Here is a 19783-nt window from a genome sequence, read left to right as displayed (position 1 = left end):
TTATTAGTTTATATAAACGTAACTGCTCAATCAGAACACGGATACAGCACCCACAGTTTTGTGGCCTCCCAAAACACATGGGCACAGACGGCGGAAACAACACACACACAGGGGCAGTCACCTCCCAATACACGTAGGTACCAAATGGTCAGGTAGCGCTTTCTCGCCTTTTCCGGACAGTATAAAACATTCTGACCTGGAGAATGGGGGTTGTTGTTTCAGCTGCTGCCATGCCTCGTGTACTGGCCGCCATTAAACAACCCAAGATCTTGCCAATAAAGAACCAACTGTTACTCCACATCTTTGTTTTCCTTGCTCTTCAACGGACATCTCAAACAACAATCTGCAAAGGACCGATATTGCTGATTTACTCATCATTTCCCACAAATACTTCTGTGGCTAACTGTACAAGCATACGCAAAAGACCAGTGTGAATGATCTACTCTTGACACTATTTCCTGAAAATACAAGACGGCATAAAATGAGGCAGTCACACTTGAGGCATACAAGAACTAACTACAGTAAATTTGAATTGAAATGAACAAAAATAATTAGAGGTGGCCAATTTACCAAATTTTGCTGGTCCGTCTTTTGTCCTTGTCTGCGCCTGCGGCACCCGTCACTCAGTAATCAGCATTTGAGGTCAATCGTTCACAGCCACGCCCTTCCAATCAAGCCAATCACCCGCTCATCAGCCTTCCTACTTAAACTAGTGTTGGCAAGTGAGTGAACAATTCGTTCTAAAAGAACGACTCTTTTCAGTGAACGAATCACTTCCTAAAGTGATTCGTTCTTTTTTATTTTTGTATTTGTTTATTTATTTCTTATTCAACGTTTTACTAGGTAAGCCAATTGAGAACACTTTCTCATTTACAATGGCGACCTGGAGGCAAGGTGTGTGAAGTGTCTTGCCCAAGGACACAACGACATGTGCCGCCATATAACTTCAACCAGTAGGTGCCGGTAATGCCCATTGAAGCTGGTGCCACCTCGCCGTAAAACAAAACGAATAAGAAAATGACGTAACTTCCCGTTCACGAACGAGTCGTGAATTGCATTTCTCGTTCACCAACGAACGAATCTGTGAGTGAACGAATCACTCACTGAGTGAATCACTCACTAAGTGAATCACTCACTGAGTGAATCACTCACTGAGTGATTCGCATTTCCAGTTCACCGTGAGAACGGATCAGTGAGGGAACAAATCCTGGCTTTCCCGTTTGCGAACGAGTGAATGAGTAAACTGCCTTCCTGTGCATCAACGAGTCAAGTCAGTGAACATGTTGCATCTCCTGGCGTGAACTATGTAAGCCAGAATGTAGATTTACGATTTACTTATAGTAGGTTTTAAATAACGTGTATGCATAGTCCACTTCAGCATCGCGTCACAGCGTTGGAACAAAAACGGAAAGCAGCAGATTTACCGGTTATAAGCCACCACTCGATTGGCGAAGAGCGAGGCGCCAGGGGTTGCTTTCGACAGTGGGAGATCTTCGCATCTCATTGGGCAGCTACCGCCCGCTTCAAGCTGGGCAGTCCCCAGCCAGTAAGGTGCTGCCTCGCCACGGTCTACTTGCCCCACTGGGTGTGTGGGTCATAGGGGAAACCTGACAAGTAGCCCCACAAAGTCTTACACCAGGCCGAAAATGCAAACAAAACGGGAAAACTAAAGGAAAACCCCCCTCATATTTGAAAATTGGCACGTGGAATGTACGAACCTTAACCACTGGCCTTTCTGAAGACCTTCAAGCCATCAATGATGCCCGAAAGACTGCCGTTATCAACATAGAACTTCTGAGGTTACAGCTAGACATTGTTGCTCTTCAGGAAACAAGACTCCTCTCTTCTGGTTGCATCAGGGAGAAAGATTACACCTTTATCTGGCAAGGAAAACAACCTGGTGAACCAAAAGAACACGGCGTGGGATTCGCCTATTGGAACAGCCTATCTGGTTCCATCTTGCCATGCGAGGGAACAGAGATACTCCTGAAACTTCAGCTCTGTACATCAACAGGCGTGTTGAACTTTATCAGTGCCTACGCACAAACGCTTCCGTCATCTCAAGAAGCCAAGGACAAGTTTTATGATGAGCTCAACAACACAATTCAGAGCATACCTCCCAACGAAAAGCTGCTCATCCTTGGAGATTTCAACGCCCGTGTTGGCCAGGAATACAACAGCTGGCCATCCTGTCTAGGACACTTCGGAATTGGCAAGATCAACGAAAATGGACAGAGATTATTGGAACTGTGCTGCCAACAAAATCTCTGCATCACCAACACATTTTTCAGCACCAAGACCCAGCACAAGGTTTCATGGAGGCACCCAAGATCAAAACACTGGCACCTGATCGACTTTGTGCTAACCAGACGAAACGATCTGTCTGACGTCAAGATGACTCGAAGCTACCAGAGTGCTGACTGCGACACTGACCATTCCGTCGTATGCAGCAGAGTGAAGCTACAACCGAGAAAAGTCCATCACTCGAAGAAAGTCGGCAGAGCTCGCATCAACACCAATGGTACATCTGATCCTCGAAAAGCAGAACTATTCGCAGCCGCAGTAAACATAGCCCTTGAAGAGACCCCTGAGGGCAGCGCCTCCAAAAGATGGGAACACTTCAGAGATGCTGTCTACAACACCGCCATGCAAACATTCGGACGGAAAACAACAAAATCCACAGACTGGTTCGAGGCACACTCTTTAGAGCTACTCCCTCTGATAGAACAAAAGAGGCAAGCCCTGCGACAATATAAATCTTCACCCAACGACCAAACCCTGCAGACACTGAGAACAGCCCGCAGCAAAGTATAAAAAGCTTGCAAAAGATGTGCCAATGACTACTGGATCCAACTTTGCGTCAAGATTCAAACTGCAGCAGACACAGGAAACATCCGTGGCATGTATGAAGGAATAAAACTTGTCATTGGGCCAACGAAGAAAACCACTGCCCCCACTGAAGTCAGCCCAAGGGGACATCATCATCGATAAAGGTCAGCAAATGGAGCGCTGGGCAGAGCACTACTCACAACTGTACAGCAGTGAGACAAACGTTAGCAAGATGCTCTCGACTCAATTGAAGAACTGCCGATCATGAGGGAGCTAGACGAAAATCCCAGCCTGGAAGAAACAAAAAGCGCGCTAGAAGACCTTGTGTCAGGCAAAGCACCAGGAAAAGATGGCATCCCTCCAGAAGTTCCGAAATGCGCAAAGGGTACACTCATCCAACATCTTCACGAGATCCTCTCTTTGTGCTGGAAGGAAGGTGAAGTGCCACAGGACATGCGAGATGCAAACATAGTCACCCTATACAAGAACAAGGGTGATAGAAGTGACTGCAACAATTACCGCGGAATCTCACTCCTCAGCATTGTCGGCAAACTCTTCGCGCGCGTAGTGTTAAGAAGACTGCAGGTCCTGGCCGACAGAGTCTACCCAGAACCACAATGCGGATTCGGAGCGGAAAGATCCATCATAGATATGGTCTTCTCTGTGAGGCAACTACAAGACAAATGCAGAGAACAAAGAAAACCACTTTACCTTGCCTTCATCGATCTAACCAAGGCCTTTGATCTCGTGAGCAGAAAAGGACTTTTCAACATTTTGGAAAAAATTGGCTGCCCCCCCACCATGCTGAGCATTGTCAAATCATTCCATGACAACATGCAAGGAACTATCATACACGATGGCAATGCATCCAAACCATTTAACATCAGCAGCGGGGTAAAACAAGGATGTGTTCTGGCTCCAACCCTGTTCAGTATATTCTTCTCCGTCATGCTGAAGTTTGCATTTGGAAACGCCACAGAAGGAATCTACTTACGAACTAGACACGACGGCAACCTCTTTAACATCACAAGACTAAAGGCCAAGACCAAAGTTCGAACCAGGTGCCTTCGAGAATTCTTGTTCGCTGATGACGCAGCTGTTGCAACCCACACAGAAGAGGAACTCCAGGCACTCATGTCTCGCTTCGCATACGCCTGTGAACAATTCGGCCTAACCATCAGCCTAAAAAAGACACAAGTGATGGGCCAGGATGTTGTAACAACACCGGCAATCACAATCTCAAACCACACGCTGGAGTCCGTCCATGACTTTATCTACCTGGGCTCTACCATTTCAGACAAGGTGATTATTGACAAGGAACTCGCTCGGCGGATCAGCAAAGCTGCATCAACTTTTGCTCGCCTCACAGAAAGAGTCTGGTCCAACAACAACCTGACGAGAAACGCCAGGGTTCAGGTCTACAAAGCTTGTGTCTTGAGCACCCTACTCTATGGCAGCGAAACCTGGACACTCCATGCAAGACAAGAGAAGAAACTGAATGCCTTCCACCTTCGATGCTTACGTCGCATCCTCGGGATCACCTGGAAAGATCATGTAACCAACAACGCAGTGCTGGAGATGACCAAAATACCTTCCATGTTCTCCCTGCTCAAGCAGAGACACCTGCGCTGAATCCCCAAAGATCTCCTGTTCGGCGAATTGTCGTCTGGTTTGAGGCCAGTAGAACGACCCCAGCTGCGCTACAAGGACACCTGTAAACGCGATATGAAAGCCGCAGGCATCGGACTGAACATATGGCAAACTATCGCCCAAGACAGAAGCTACTGGAGACAGAAAACGAGAGAAGGTCTTGTCGCCTACGAAGACATCCTAAGGCAGCAGGCCAACGGCAAAAGACTGAGAAATAAAAATCAGCATTTTCAAGATTTCAATAACACCTCTGACCACCGCTGTGCAAGATGCGGCAGAAGCTGTGCCTCCCGGATCGGACTGTACGAAGCACTGCCGTGGAGTGACACCAACGGGCGCAAACCCATGATCTCCCGGGATCGACGGCTGCTTACGACGACGATGCATATATGTGCCTAAATGTTGTTATTCAATATATCGACTGCAGTTTCACATTAGATTGCTGGTTTGAGATGTACTTTTATTATCATTATTATTAGTAGTATTATTATTAGTATTATTTTAATAAACATCTATGTTATAACTTGTCTGGTGTTTTATTCCTTGTTTTTATATTCGCCAATCAAAACAAAAAAATCAGACATTTGTTTAACTGCTTTATATGACAATATGTATGTATTTTATTGTTGTTATATGAGTTGGTGTCCCCAAAATTAACAAATGTCGGCATAACGTTTTTTTTCCAACCTTTTATTCAAACACAAACACATTCGATATAATAACACCATCAACTACAATCCAACAAATACAAAATTAAAACATCAATGTCGGCATGAAGTGTGTAGGTTGGCAATGGCATAGCGGCAATGCTGTCTGTCACTCACTCGTGAATCTTCGCGAACGACCATCAGCACCAGCGAGCGTTAGATGGAGGAGGGACTTTACGAGTCAGAGAAAGGGGATTCATTGAACGATTCGTTTGAACGAATCTTTTGAGTGAACTGATTCTAAGGATTCATTTCACCTAAAAGAACTGGAATGCACACCACTAACTTAAACGCCGCGATCACGTCACATTTCTTGTCAGTCTGTTCCGTGATGCTACTCGCTAGCTCACTGCGCTCTTTCTGTCTGACTCTCGTTGCAGATCTTGTCCGTTCACAGACCCATCTTGCCTTGCCTGCCGCCCGTCCTGAACGATTGCCCGTTTACGACCAAGCTCTGCCTGCCGCCTGTCCTGATCAGTTGCCCGTTTATGACCACGCTCCAATCGCCACCCGATTTTCTGCTTCTCCCTGACCACGATCATTGCCGGGGTTGTGCCAAATTTGGTTCCCCCGTGAAGATTTGTTTCCCCTGCCGCGGAAGCGTGCACGCCTTGTTTGGAAAGCGAAAAACCGATGCCGTACGGTGTCAGCACTATGTTGTTTTCAATAAAAACATGAACACACGTTTGCGCCAGTCAATTTTAATTTTTAGAAATTATTTATTTCATTTTATTTCTTTAAGTTCATTCGCGTTCTGCCGTTGAAGCGAGGTGCGTTCAAAGACCAATCATGCAGACGGAACACTCAGTCACGTCACCAAAAAGCAAATGAGCTCCACTTTTTGGGGAGCATTACATGCTACAAGGGGTATACTGTGTATTACAAAGGAGATCCTTATACTTTATTGTGATCATCATTAATCCGTTTTTATTATTCAGGTGTTTTCAAAGCAACTTAATATTGTTGCATTTATTAATTTGCATTAAAATGACTGCTGTTCAGTTGTTAACTCTGGTTAGACAGGGATCTCTAGTGGTCACGTGTTGTCATAGCAACGCTATGCGCGTTTTGTCCCTCAATTGCTACCGTAGGTAAACAGTTCAGAATGTATGGAGAAGCTGACCTGCGTGAAACTGGCCCCCCAGCCCACGCAAAATCTAAGGAAAATAGTCTGAAGCACAAACGAACGGTACCATTTTGGGTTCATTTTGACCAGATGTGGGGCTGGGTAAACTCTGGATGACCTATAAAATAATATTTTATAACTAGAAAATTGTTGCAGCACAAACGAAAAAAAAAAATACGGCACAAACCAGCACAAACGAAGCATAAACGAAACAGACTATTTTCCTTAACTTTTGCGTGGGGTGGGGGGCCAGCTTTACGCAAGTGAGAAACTGCCGTCACAATTTTCCTGTTCTCTATCTTATGGCTAGGAAGACATATGCCTGTAAGTATATTATGTTGAACTGCTGTATAAGATTACGACTAAGACTGTGTTTGATGTAAACATAGGTTAATGACCGAAATTAGACCTGTGTCGTTTGAGTTCGTTCGTATATGCTAACCGTTAGCATTCCCATTGAATTCTCCATAGGAGTTAGCATTAAGCTAATCGATTCATTTATATACAGTTGATGTGCTGTGTCAGTTAAATGCATTTCTGAAAAGGAATGTTATTCATAAGGAGAATGATTTGAGTGAATTGATTTGAATGAATGATTGAGAAGAAATTTCAGTTCTGAAGGCTCATATTGTCCCAAGCAAAGACAGGTGGTGGGGAGGGGGGCTAAAAATTGTAACAAGAACTCTATAAAAATGTTAACCCGTGAGAATTTGTGCCCCCCTCCCATTTTGAGAACGGTGAATCCTGGACATCGACTGGCTTCTTTTCTGTCTTCCTGGGGGTCTGTTTGGGTAGCGTGGCAAATTTGAACAGGTTGCCTCATTCCTCACCCAAATTATAGGGGGGGAACAAATCCTCACAGCGGCCCTGTGAGAATTTGTGCCACTTTGTGCCACCCTCCCACTTTGAGAACAGTGAGCCCTGGACATCAACTGGCTTCTTTTCTGCCTTCCTGGTGGTCTGTTCAGGTAATGTGGCAAATTTAAACAGGTTGCCTCATTCCTAGCCTAAGTTACGGGGGGGGGGCAAATCCTCACAGCGAGAATGTGTGCCCCCCTCCCACTTTGAGAATGGTGAGTCCTGGACATCAACTGGCTTTATTTCTGTCTTCTTGGGGGGTCTGTTCAGGTAGTGTGGCAAATTTGAACAGGTTGCCTCCGTACTTACGTACGTGTTTCCGTCTGTCGGAAATGGAAACGTACCAACGAAAATTGCTTCAAAGGTATATCCCTCCAATAATAGAACACCTTTATTGTCATTGTACAGCAGGTATACAAAGAAATTGGGAACGCTGCTCCGTTGGTTTTTTGTAGGAGGGAATGGGAGTATGAAACAGAGTTGGATAGTACAGAATAGAGAATAGCCGTATATAAGGAGGACAGTGGAGATTGTAGCTGTAAGTGTAGTGAGATTGTACAGTAATCCCTCCTTTATCGCGGATAATTGATTCCAAGCCCACCCGCGATAGGTGAAAATCCGCGATATAGAGAACAAACGTTGTTACATTATCCACACAAGGATTTTATGAACTTTTATTTTATTTTTATTCACTTTTTCGTACTTTTAAACATTTTTTTTGTGTTTTTAAACATTTTAAAGTCAAATTGACTTTTAGAAATATTCTTATTTATTTAAATACATTAGAAAATAGAGAACAAGAGTATATATTGTTACAATAAATCCACACAAAACTTTTATTAACTTTTATTGTAGCTTTAAACACTTTATTGTTTAATAAACACTTTTTTGCATTTTTAAGCACTTTAAACATTTCAAAGTCAAGAAACATTCTTGTTTACTAACACTTTTGTAAACACTTTAAAGACAAGCTGACTTTCAGAAACATTCTTATTTACTAACTACTTAAATGTTAGTAGTTTAATTTAAATGTAAACATTTCATAGTCAAACTGACTTTTTGAAACATTCTTATTTACTAACTGTCAAATCCGCACTTATCAAACATAAGTGACCTGACTTCTCCATTTAAAGGGTAAAACTCTCCTTTGTCCCCGCGCCGCTGTAATGCAGCTCTCATTCAAGATTCAAGAGTTTTTTGAACACCAATTCGTCTTTTTTTTGGGGAGACGAATTAAATAAGACAGGGGCTGAAGAGACTCGTACGAGTTGCTAACCACCTTTATTAAATTAATTCTGAAGGAATCAATCCAATCTTTTTATGACGCCAATCCCTTTTAAGTCAAGCGACGCTCGTGGAGGGTAACTAAGGTCGAGACACGGCGTCAGAATGACCGCGCCCTACTGGTGGCGCTCTTCTGATTTGGGGCTTTTGTTTAATCTCGGATATATTTAGATGTCTTTGTTAAGACTTCAGGGATTCGTTAATTTACACTAGCGCACACTCGCCCTAGCTGATCTTAAGATAACTATTTGAACCAGATCTGACAATACCTGATGTTAAGGATTAAAGCTGTCTTCACTTTAAAAAGAATTGAACAGATTCAAAGAATGACAATGACAGGGAAATAAAGAAAAATTTAAAGTTCTAATTACTGCATATATAACCATGTGCAACATAGTTTATACGAAATAATCGATAACCAAATTAAGGATTAAGAAGAAATTTAATGAATAAGCAAGAAAAATAATTACAATTCGAACGAACAACAATAATTCCACTCACCAATCTCAGAGCAAAAGAGGAGACAAAAGGTCTAAAATGCTATTTGGTGGAACAAGTCGAATGATCTGTTCTCCTTTCTTCCTAAATCCGAATTTTGTTTAAAAAGAGGAAAGGTCTGCCAATGAGGAGATTAGCCAACGCTGTTACATTGGTGTCTTCTCCTTGCTGCCAGAAGTGGCCGTCCCCTCTGCCTTCCTCGAAGCTTAAAATTTGACAAAGGCCAATTCGAAGCTTAAAATTTGACAAATTCCAATTCGAAGCTTAAAATCTGGCAAAGTCCAATTCGAAGACTCTAGAAATTCATCTTAGTAGATTTTGGTCCAATCTCAAAAATAATGAAAAATCCATCTTCGTCTAAACGGCATTCTTTACTCCGGGCAGCGTCAGGGCCATCACCCTGACTAGGAAGAAGAGCCTCGCTCTGTGTCAGGACGACATATTTATAGGCCTCCCTTGCACGTGACTTCCCCATAGGTCTTCCTGCATGTGACGGGGATTTCTCTATAGGTCTCTATAGGTCCCAATAGGTCTCCCTGCAGTGATGGGGATTTTCCCATAGGCTTCTACAGGTTCTACACCTATATTCTTTACTATAAAAAGACTGCAGCTGCATCCTCAACCGGATGAGGTGACCTCTGGGTCAGGCTCATGCGTGGGATCGCTGTCTTCCACCACTTAATATCACTATTAACCCTTGATGTTTCCTCTCAACTTAATACATTCATGTATAGATGGAACAACAATGTTAAATACATGTTGGATATCGATTAAACATTGCAACATGATGAACACATACATCTTGTCTAGTGATGATCAACTTAACACAATCATAATTAGCCATAATAATGTGTTCTTCTAACTTTAACATATATAATGATATTGCTCCCAGTTACAGATTAAAATGATGGCATAGCAAAATCATATTCCAAAATTGCGTGTTGCTACGTGTTCGAACAGGTCGTGTCCTCCCAATTGCTAAAAATTTCTCCTGGTGAAATTTGGAATTACTACATGTTTTAGGATTGCCAATTTGCCTAGGCCAAATTCAATACCCAATTACACACCATCTAAACTTCCCTGCCACTTGACATAAGGTCAAATGACATATCCGTCAGGTGGTTCCATAACTTTGTCCTCACTCTCCGGAATCTCAATTGCAACAGGTTCTTGGTTCTTTTCCTGGTGGTCGTGTCAGAAACATAGTGATAGGCAGCTGCTGGCATTGCTTTTTTTTCTGAGTTAAGATGCTTTTATACACGTGCAGGGCTCCATCGACTCCATTTATGAATTGCAATGCTCCAATCATCTCTGGGTCCCATTCCTCCACCATCTTCTGAAGATCTTTTGCAGCTCGCATTATGGTTGCCAGGCGTTCGAGTGTTAGACAGACTTCTTCTGTATCATCTTCCTCGCCCGCTGCTTCGTCCTCACTCGCTGACCTTGTCAGCTCAGCCAGATCTTCATCTGTTAGCGGTTCTCCGTGACAATCGAGGAGCCTGCAAACGTCATCCTCATTCATATCAGAAAAGCCTTCTCCGGTGACTTCTCTCAGTGTCACTGTCCTCACTCCCATCCTCTGGCTCCGCTGGCTCCTCCCATAGCACGTCATCCTCACTGTTGTCTAGGGCATTTGATATGCAACATTTATTAAACCCGTGGATCCACTCACAGAGCAAACGTACCGGAGGCTTCTGAATCTTTCCTGTCGTTGTGAGTGCGTGATCACCAGACAGATTTCTTTCGCAGATTGTCTTTGAATGGCACCTTCTGACCACAACATCTAACACCTGCAGCTGACTTGTCATTCCCCCCGGAATGATCACTAAGTCGCCGTTCATCGCCTTCACTTATTTTTGACTGGATTAGACAAGTGTCCATGAAATGCATCCAAAATCAGCATGTTCCTCTTTTTCTGAGTCCCCCACGCCCTCTGGCCCACACAACCTTGAGCCAGTCCACTACAAGCTCGGTCTCCATCCAGCCCTTTTCTTGGGCACGTACGTACGTCTGCGAGGCAGGCTAACATGACGGTAACGCGGCTCTTCTCATTTCCAGTGGATTTTATAATAACAGATTTCTCACCTTTCTTGTGTACAGTGACAGGTGTTGGGATATCAAATAACACAGTGATCAGCATTGCCAATCTGATCCAGTGGGTAAGAGTGCTTTTTCTTTAAGTTGATCACATAGCGCTGAAAAGACAACAGATTCTCTGCAAAGTCAGAGGGCAGGCGCTGGGCTAGACTTGTTCTGCGTCGCAGCGTTAGTCCATTACGCCGCATCATTAGTCCGTTACGCCGCATCATTCTTTTACACCAGCCGAGGCTTGCTTTGAAATCAGCGGTGGGTACGGGTATGTTTAGCTCTTTGGCTATTTCCACGGCATTGAGCTGAATGACAGCTCTGCTGATGGGCATCCCGTCCTTTCGTTTCTCGTCCACGTACGCGCAAACCATCCTGTTGAGCTCTTGAAAGCGGCTGCTCTGAGGACCACAGAAAGCTTTTCTCTTTTTTAGGCGATCTTTTTGAGCTCTCCATCTTACATTACACTCTGTGACACCATATTTCACAGCCGCTTTATAATTTTTTGAAGACTCTGCCTCATTTATCACCATCTTGAAGTTTGCATCGTAACTTCTCCTCAGACGCCGGTTAACCTGGCCGATCTTCGACCCACTTTTCTCCATATTGTCACTATGTTTCTCCATTTTCTGTTATCTCTTCCCTTATTTTCTTCTCTTTTCTTTCTTACCACTATTTTTATATTTCTTCTTAGTGCTACCACTATTTTATTTTTTCTTCTTCGTGACAGGGGTTCGCTTTGGCCTGGGGAGTTAAGTTCAGCATTCGCTTTAATCTGGCGCCATCTAGCTTTGTAAGTCAATGTCTAGTCCCCGAATGTAAGACGACCCCGACTATTTCAGTCTTATTTCAATGCAAAAAAAACCCTGTATTGTATTCAGGCCAATACGGTACTACCCTTTTTGCCTCCTTATTAAAAGTAATATTTGCAGTCGAATGTATATTCTTTTCGTCCTTCTTAATATAACGCACGGTCGACTCATTAATGCCATAATGACAGCCCACCTCCACGTAACTTCTTAAGCATGTCGGGAAGTTTCACCTTCTCTGTTATCTCTGTGACCAGCTCTGTGACCTAGTGGTTGAATGTCCGCCCTGAGACTGGAAGGTTGTGGATTCAAACCTTCACTTGGGTCATACCAAAGACTATAAAGATGGGACCCATTTCCTCCCTGCTTGGAACTCAGCATGAAGGGATGGAATTGGGGGGTTAGATCACCAAATGATTCCCAAGCGCGGCACCGCTGTTGCTCACTGCCTCCCCTCTCCCCCAGGGGATGGATCAAAATCACACGGGGATGGGTTAAATGCAGAGGACCAATTTCACCACACCCAGATGTGTGTGTGACGAGTATTGGGACTTTAACTTAACTAACTTTATTGTAAGCATCTTCCTCTTACGCTTGCCATCTCCAGAAGGCATAGAAGGTGCAAGGCATTTTTGTGGCATTGTAGTAGGGTTTCACTAAAATCTCAAAGTAAAAAAAAACTTCCGCGATAAAGCGCAAGTCTGAGGTGCTGACGATATGTTGACGCAGACAGTGCGGTAGGCTGAGATAAAGTGTAGTTAGAACTGCTAAGCCAATCAGCAGCAAAAACAGCTCAACATACCGTATTTGCCGGTGTATTGGTCGACCTTTTTCAATCCAAAATCGATCGAAAAAAATCGACCTCGACTTATACACCGAGTCATAAAATTTAACTTCGTATTCATCGCTTCAAATGTGATGGTATCCAAGGCCGTTTCTCATGCATCTCATTGTGCGTTGCACTTAGAAAATTTGAACCGGGCGGCGTGCGCGAGTGCGCGGCCCGCTGGAAGTCGAATGAGGCTCAGCGATCTCCTCCGCGGTGCTTATAAACAGCCAATCCGCTCGGCGGGGGCTATTTTCGGCCACTCGGCGCGTGCGCACGGCCTCCCGGATGTGCCGGGCGGCGTGCGCGAATGCGTGGCCCGCTGGAAGTCGAATGAGGCTCAGCGATCTCCTCCGCGGTGCTTATAAACAGCCGATCCGCTCGGCGGGGGCTATTTTCGGCCACTTGGCGCGTGCGCACGGCCTCCCGGATGTGCCGGGCGGGTGCGCGAGCTCGCCGGCCGCTGGAAGTCGAATGAGGCTCCGCGATCTCCTCCGCGGTGCTTATAAACAGCCGATCCGCTCGGCGGGGGCTATTTTCGGCCACTTGGCGCGTGCGCACGGCCTCCCGGATGTGCCGGGCGGGTGCGCGAGCTCGCCGGCCGCTGGAATTCGAATGAGGCTCCGCGATCTCCTCCGCGGTGCTTATAAACAGCCGCATGCGCACGGCCTCCCGGAATTTGAACACATTTCATCAATAAATTTTGCATATTGAATTTTGAAGTTTAATATAATGCAACAATTGAGCTCGACTTATACAAAGGATATATCATAAAATCGTAAATTTCCGTCGAATTTTAGGGGGTCGACTTATACACCGAGTCGACCTGTACACCGGCAAATACGGTATTCCCATTGACATATAGGCAGACAAAGCCGCGTGCTCCAAGTGACGCCGCAAAATCCTGCGACGCATCGGGGAGTCGCTGACGGTGTAGGGGTGCACTTGTGTGCTTCGATTCCTGCATATGACAGGCAAACAGGACGATCCGATCGGGAGTGACACGCAGACACGCAGTTCTACTCCGCGTGGCGATTGAGGAGCGCAGACGTGATAGCGTGTGTGTGCGTGTGTGTGCGTGTCAAGAAGTGACGCGATACTTCGCGATAGGTGAACTGCGAAGTAGCAAGGGATTACTGTATAGGTATTCGTTAAACTGGTGGTATAACTCTGGATGCTGGTCAGCGAGGTGCTTAGCCAGATTGAACATAGGACATTTGCCATGTCAGCTGGCTCACGATGGCTATTGGCCATGTATGCAAAAAAAAAAAAAAAGAAATACCATATGATAATTTGCGTGTTATTCTTTTAAATGAGAGGAGGAGGGGTGGAAGCGGATGTTTTTCCACTTGAAGTCAACTTGCTCTTTTGCACAAATGAAGGAGGCGTCGTGCCAGTCGCACATGTTGGGAGACAAGCTACTTTGCCTGTATTTATACTTTGCCTGTATTTATACTTGCCTTTAAGACAAAGTTACCTAGCAATTTTTTTTTTTTTTACCAGTGCTAAAACTAAATGGTATTGAGCAGTTTTTAATGCCTTAATATCACGGTATGGTACTGGTACCCCGTGCAACATTACATTTAATTAAAGATTCAAGAAGTTTACTGTTCATGTTAGGGCATGCCAAACAAGGAATTTGACTCCGGTAGCTCTCAGACTCTGTTCAACATTTAGGCGACTAACAACATTCAGGACGTGTGAAAATTGACAATTATTCTCAAACATCCCCTGATCTTAAACTCCCAGGAGGGAAAGGAAAAACTCAAAACTGCTACTAGGGGAAATGAGAAACCTTGAGAAGAGACCACAGATGGGAGGATCCCTCTTCCAGGATGACCACGCTGCAATGGATGCAGAGAGGACACATAGTACACGAAATATAGACAATTCAAAGATAAAGCGTCGAGAGCAGGATGTTATTGCACAGCAATGACTCTGAGACTCTATGAATGGTGTGAGTTCATCAGAGCGATCCCCTAGGGGGAAAACCTGTGTCTGCTGGTTTTGGCGTACAGTGATCTGTAACGCCGTCCGGAGGGCAGTAGTTCGAACAGACTGTGACCTGGGTCAGAAGGGTCTGTAGAGATGTTACTTGCACGTTTCCTGGTCCTGGACAGGTACAAGTCTTGGATAGATGGGAGGTTGGTCCCGGTTATCTTTTGTGCAGTCCTGATTGTCCGTTGCAGTCTATGCTTGTCTTGTTTGGTGGCCGACCCAAACCAGACAGTAATGGAGGTGCAGAGGATAGACTGGATGATGGCAGTATAGAAGGTCTTTAGCACCTCCTATGGCAAGTTGAACTTCCTGAGCTGTCTCAGAAAGTACAACCTCTGCTGGGCCTTCTTCCGGGCAGAGTCTATGTGCCCGGTCCATTTCAGGTCTCGAGAGATTGTGGATCCCAGTAACTTGAAGGTGTCTGTAGAGGGAACAGCATTAGTGAAGATAGTGAGAGGTGGAAGTGGTGAAGGGTCTCTCCTGAAGTCATCTCCACGGTCTTGAGCTGGTTCAGCTCCAGGTGGTTTTGGCTGCACCAGTGGACCAGCCGCTCCACCTCCTGTCTGTACGCAGTCTCGTCACCATCCTGGATCAGTCCGATGAGAGTGGTGTGATCCGCATACTTCAGGAGCTTCACAGAAGAGTTGCCTGAGGAGCAATCATTGGTGTAGAGAGAGAGAAGAGCAGTGGGGAGAGGATGCACCCCTGGGAGGGCGCCAGTGTTGGTGGTCTGGTTGTCTGATGTGATGGTCCCCAGTCTCACATGCTGTCTCCTGTTGGTCAGGAAGCTGGTTACCCACCGACAGGTGGAGGCAGGCACCGCGAGCTGGATGAGCTTCTGGTGGAGGATGTCAGGAGCGATGGTGTTGAACGCCGAGCTGAAGTCCACAAACAGGATCCTGACATACGTCCCTGGGGTGTACAGGTGTTGCAGGATGTAGTGCAGTCCCATGTTGACCGCATCATCCACTGACTTGTTTGCCCGGTAGGCAAACTGCAGGAGGTCGAGCAGGGGGCCCGTAATGTCCTTCAGGTGGTTCGACACCAACCTCTCAAAGAATTTCATGACCACAGATGTCAGGGCGACAGGTCTGTAATCATTCAAACCTGTGATTCTTCGCCACCGGTACAATGGTGGAGCTCTTGAAGCACGAGGGAACTTCACACAGCTCCAGGGAAGGGTTGAAGATCCGTGCAAAGGTGGGTGCCAGTTGTTCAGTACAGACTTTCAGGCAAGAGGGGGACACACCGTCTGGGCCTGGTGCCTTCCTGACCTTTTGTCTCCGAAACATCTGACACACCTCCTCCTCGCAGATCTGGACTGCAGGCGCGGCTTCTGAAAGAGAGAGAGTAGGTGATAATGACGATGGAGGTGTGGACAGAGAGGTTGTGGGTGGAGGTGTGTATGTTGATTGTACTGCAGGAGGTCCTGTTGTGTGGGTGGACCGTTCAAACCTGCAGTAAAACCTGTTTAGCAGATTAGTCACAACAATTACAGCTGTAAGTTTTGCAAATTCCAGAGCCATAACAGTGTGTGTCTCTTGTAGCTTTTAAGGTCCACACACCCATTGCATTACTGGAAAAATATGAGGACATACTAACCAACCAACAAACTCGATGACATTAAAAAGCCAACTGCAAATTGAATCAAAATCTGAAATGATGTACGCACTTATGCAAAGTTAATAATAATAGTAATAATAATAATAAACTTTATTTGTATAGCACCTTTCATACAAGAAATGCAGCTCAAAGCGCTTTACAACAAAGAAAGAAGAAAGAAATTATAAGCATTGAATGCTTCACATAGGAACAGGCATAAAAAGAACATGAACACATTAAAACAAAAACATTAATGTATGCATACACAATTAAAAGTCTAGGTTTCTACTAAACCTTAGTTAAAAACTTAAGACTAAAGGTTTCTATTAAACCTTAGTTAAAAACTTTAAAACTCACCTCAGACGTGTGTGTGTGTGTGTGTGTGTGTGTGTGTGTGTGTGTGTGTGTGTGTGTGTGTGTGTGTGTGTGTGTGTGTGTGTGTGTTTAAAAACTTTGAACTTACGTCAAGACTTGTTAAACACAGAACATCTCTTTAGATCATAGATGAGTGAAACTGATAATATAAAATAAAGATATATAAATAATAAAGTGAGCTTAAAATAGGAGCAAGCTTTAATAAAATAAAATAATTAAATGAATACAGAATTTATAAATGTTGCATGGTTTCAATAATTTGTTAACATGGGGATATTTCTACAGTGTCTAACTGTGGCTTCCTGTCCACACACACCAGATGGATGACACATTTATCTCACAAAGCACTACACTTGCATGCACACCGAAGCGCACGCGCATGAGTATGTACACACACTCACACACAACAGATGCAAGCAGAACCAAGGCTGTGACTTTAATTATCACCTTGTCTCAGCCTAAATGAGGTTGCGAAGCTAAGCTCATATGCCGCATGGATATTCTGTGTGTGTGTGTGTGTCTGTGTGTGCGTGTGCGCGTGTGTGTGTGTGTGCGTGTGTTCAGGAAGTAGAAAACTAAATCCCTCATTTCAAGTCAACTCATTTCAATTGTTTCTGCTTTGCTATTCCCACTTTTTTTAACAGCCACTTCCAGCTAATTATATGGTGGTCTTTTTCCATTGTCACGTGCAGGAGCTTGAGACTTGAGAAATTGAAAGTTTTAGTTCACTTGACTTCCATTGAGTCGATTGGATTCCAATTCAGTTGAGAAAGAAAGAGTACCTGGTGGAGCAACTCTCGTATCCCCTGAAAATGCTTTGGAGAAAGTGTTAAATCTCAATCCATTGATTAGATCGTTTGAACAAGAACACTACTGGACGTAGCAGTGACCAATTTGTTATTAGCAGTTATGATTTCCCAGAGCAGTTTTTTTGAATGCTTTTTGTTTTTTCTAACCCTAACCCTATTTTAAAATGTCTTGTGCAATTTAGGAATTGGTTGTGCTTTTTGCACGTCCTAACAAGCAGAAGATGTTGAATCTGCGACTAAAAGAACAATGTTGTGAACTAAGACAAAAAAGTCCGCTGTGGGAACAAAAAATTTCCACCGCCTACCTGAGAATGAGAAAAACAGAAGAAATTGTGAGGAACATGGAGGAAATTAAGCCAAAAGCTTAACTTGAAAAGAACCTGTAAATGTACCTGTTCTGCTTTCATTTTATGGACAAAAAGCTGGCTATGGAGGAACACCAACAACGCCATTGGTCCTGGAAGAAGCCTGGTTTCAGCAATCCTAACGAGTGCCTGCTTAGGCAAGAGAAAATGGAAAAAGAAGAACAGCACTGGTACTCTCAGCAAGTTATGGATTTATGCATTTTCAAAGTAAATAATTATTGGCGATTGATTGCAAACAACAGTGGGTCAGTTTGTCATCAAAACTCAAATGGCTGATGAAAAGAAACTGTAATCCTAGTCGTTCCTTATGTTCCGTCTCGTAACCTTCGTTCGCAAAACGCTAGTCTTTTAGTTATACCGAGGGCCAAGAAAATGTCTGCAGGGTCTAGAGCATTCTCTATTCGGGCTCCAGAGCTTTGGAATGCCCTACCAATGGATATTAGAACTACTACCTCAGTAGAAACATTTAAGACACGTTTAAAGACACATTTCTATGAGATGGCCTTTAACTAACTTGTGATGGCCGATTTGGCCGGAGTTTGTTCTGTTCTCTCTGCCCACCTCCTCCCCGGCTGAGGAGGGGGTTAGGTGTCTCAAAAGCTGATAGCGGCTGGCTGGATTCTCGGGGACCAGTTCGGGATGGGGGAGCTGCGGCTCGGCCCCCTTGAGGACACTGCCAGGACAATCGAGGGCACCTCCGACATCCATTTTTTTTCATTGATTTTCATATTATGTATTACTTGTGCACTCTCTGCATCCATTACAACCTGGTGATCCTGAAAGGGGGATCCTTCCATCTGTGGTCCCTTCTCAAGGTTTCTCATTTTCCCCTGGCAGGGGTTTTTTGAGTTTTTCCTTGCCCTTTTGGGAGCTTATGATCAGGGGATGCTTTGAGAATAATTGTCAATTTTGGCTATGTGAAGCCCTTTGAGACTGTTTGTGATTTAGGGCTATACAAATAAACTTGACTTGACTTGACTTAATTATACTATAGTGGGTCTGAATAGTCTCATGAAGTGTTTTGTTTTTGATATTTAAACTTTAAATGCCGGCTAGTTACTATATGTCAGATCTATGTTCCACTGAGCAAAAATAATGAGTTTTCCCTAAGAACACTCTTGACCTGCTGAGGGAAAGTAAAGGCCTGGATGTCACAGAGTTTTCTATATTTCAATGAAAAATTATTATGGTATTCAATCCCATGCTTTGTCATCTTGGAGGGACTCTTGAGTTAAGCTGTTGTTCCTCCATGTTGACAGGAGCCAGATGAATTGGCCTGGGCATCTGATGAGGATCAATTCTAGACACCTCCCTATTGAGATGTTTTTGGCATGTCCAACAGGCAGAAGACTCCGGGAACGACCCAGGACATGCTGAAAGGACTGTTTTCTGGCTGGCCTAGGAATACCTTCTGTAAGGACTGGGAGAAGAGGCTGGAGAGAGAGAAGTTTGCTATTCCCTGTGAAAGCTGCTGCTTCCCGACCCCAGATAAGCAGTAGATAATGTATTGATGGATGTATTGTTAGAAAATGCCTGTGTAAATAGGCCTTTGCAATCCATTATCAGTTGGCACACTTGATGCAGTGCACTGGAGATGAGACTTGTTTAAAATTGTCAACAAAAACTAAGATTTAGACTTCATGTTTTCCCATTAAACTAAAAGATAGTCGTGATAATTTGTAGAAAAAATAGGGCACATAATTTTCTCCCATGATGACACCTGAATTAGCATATGACGTGCGAGGAAACAGAACCGATGAGAAAGCAGACAGCTTATTAAGAGGTGTGAGCATGCGAGACAGTATGTGTGTGTGTGTGTGTGTGTGTGTGTGTGTGTGTGTGTGTGTGTGTGTGTGTGTGCGTGTGCGTGTGTGTGTGTGTGTGTGTGTGTGTGTGTGTGTGCGTGTCTGTCTGTCTCTGTGTGTGTCTGTATGTGCATGCTCGTGTGCACATTTGGTTCCT

At 44.4% G+C, this 19783-nt stretch overlaps 1 long non-coding RNA gene across 1 annotated transcript; it reads left to right on the top strand.

The window, feature by feature from the left end:
- Positions 1 to 6062: 6062 nt before the first annotated feature.
- Positions 6063 to 18799, top strand: LOC125974194 (uncharacterized). The gene is made up of 3 exons (XR_007483398.2): positions 6063 to 6636; positions 17639 to 17788; positions 17879 to 18799. It is a non-coding gene; the product is annotated as an uncharacterized lncRNA (long non-coding RNA).
- The last annotated feature ends 984 nt before the right edge of the window (positions 18800 to 19783 follow it).

This window comes from Syngnathus scovelli, chromosome 8 (genome assembly GCF_024217435.2).
Source record: "Syngnathus scovelli strain Florida chromosome 8, RoL_Ssco_1.2, whole genome shotgun sequence".
In the NCBI taxonomy this organism is placed as follows: Eukaryota; Metazoa; Chordata; class Actinopteri; order Syngnathiformes; family Syngnathidae; genus Syngnathus; species Syngnathus scovelli.
Note: the sequence above shows the minus strand (reverse complement) of the source record. Positions and strands in the feature narration are given on the sequence as shown.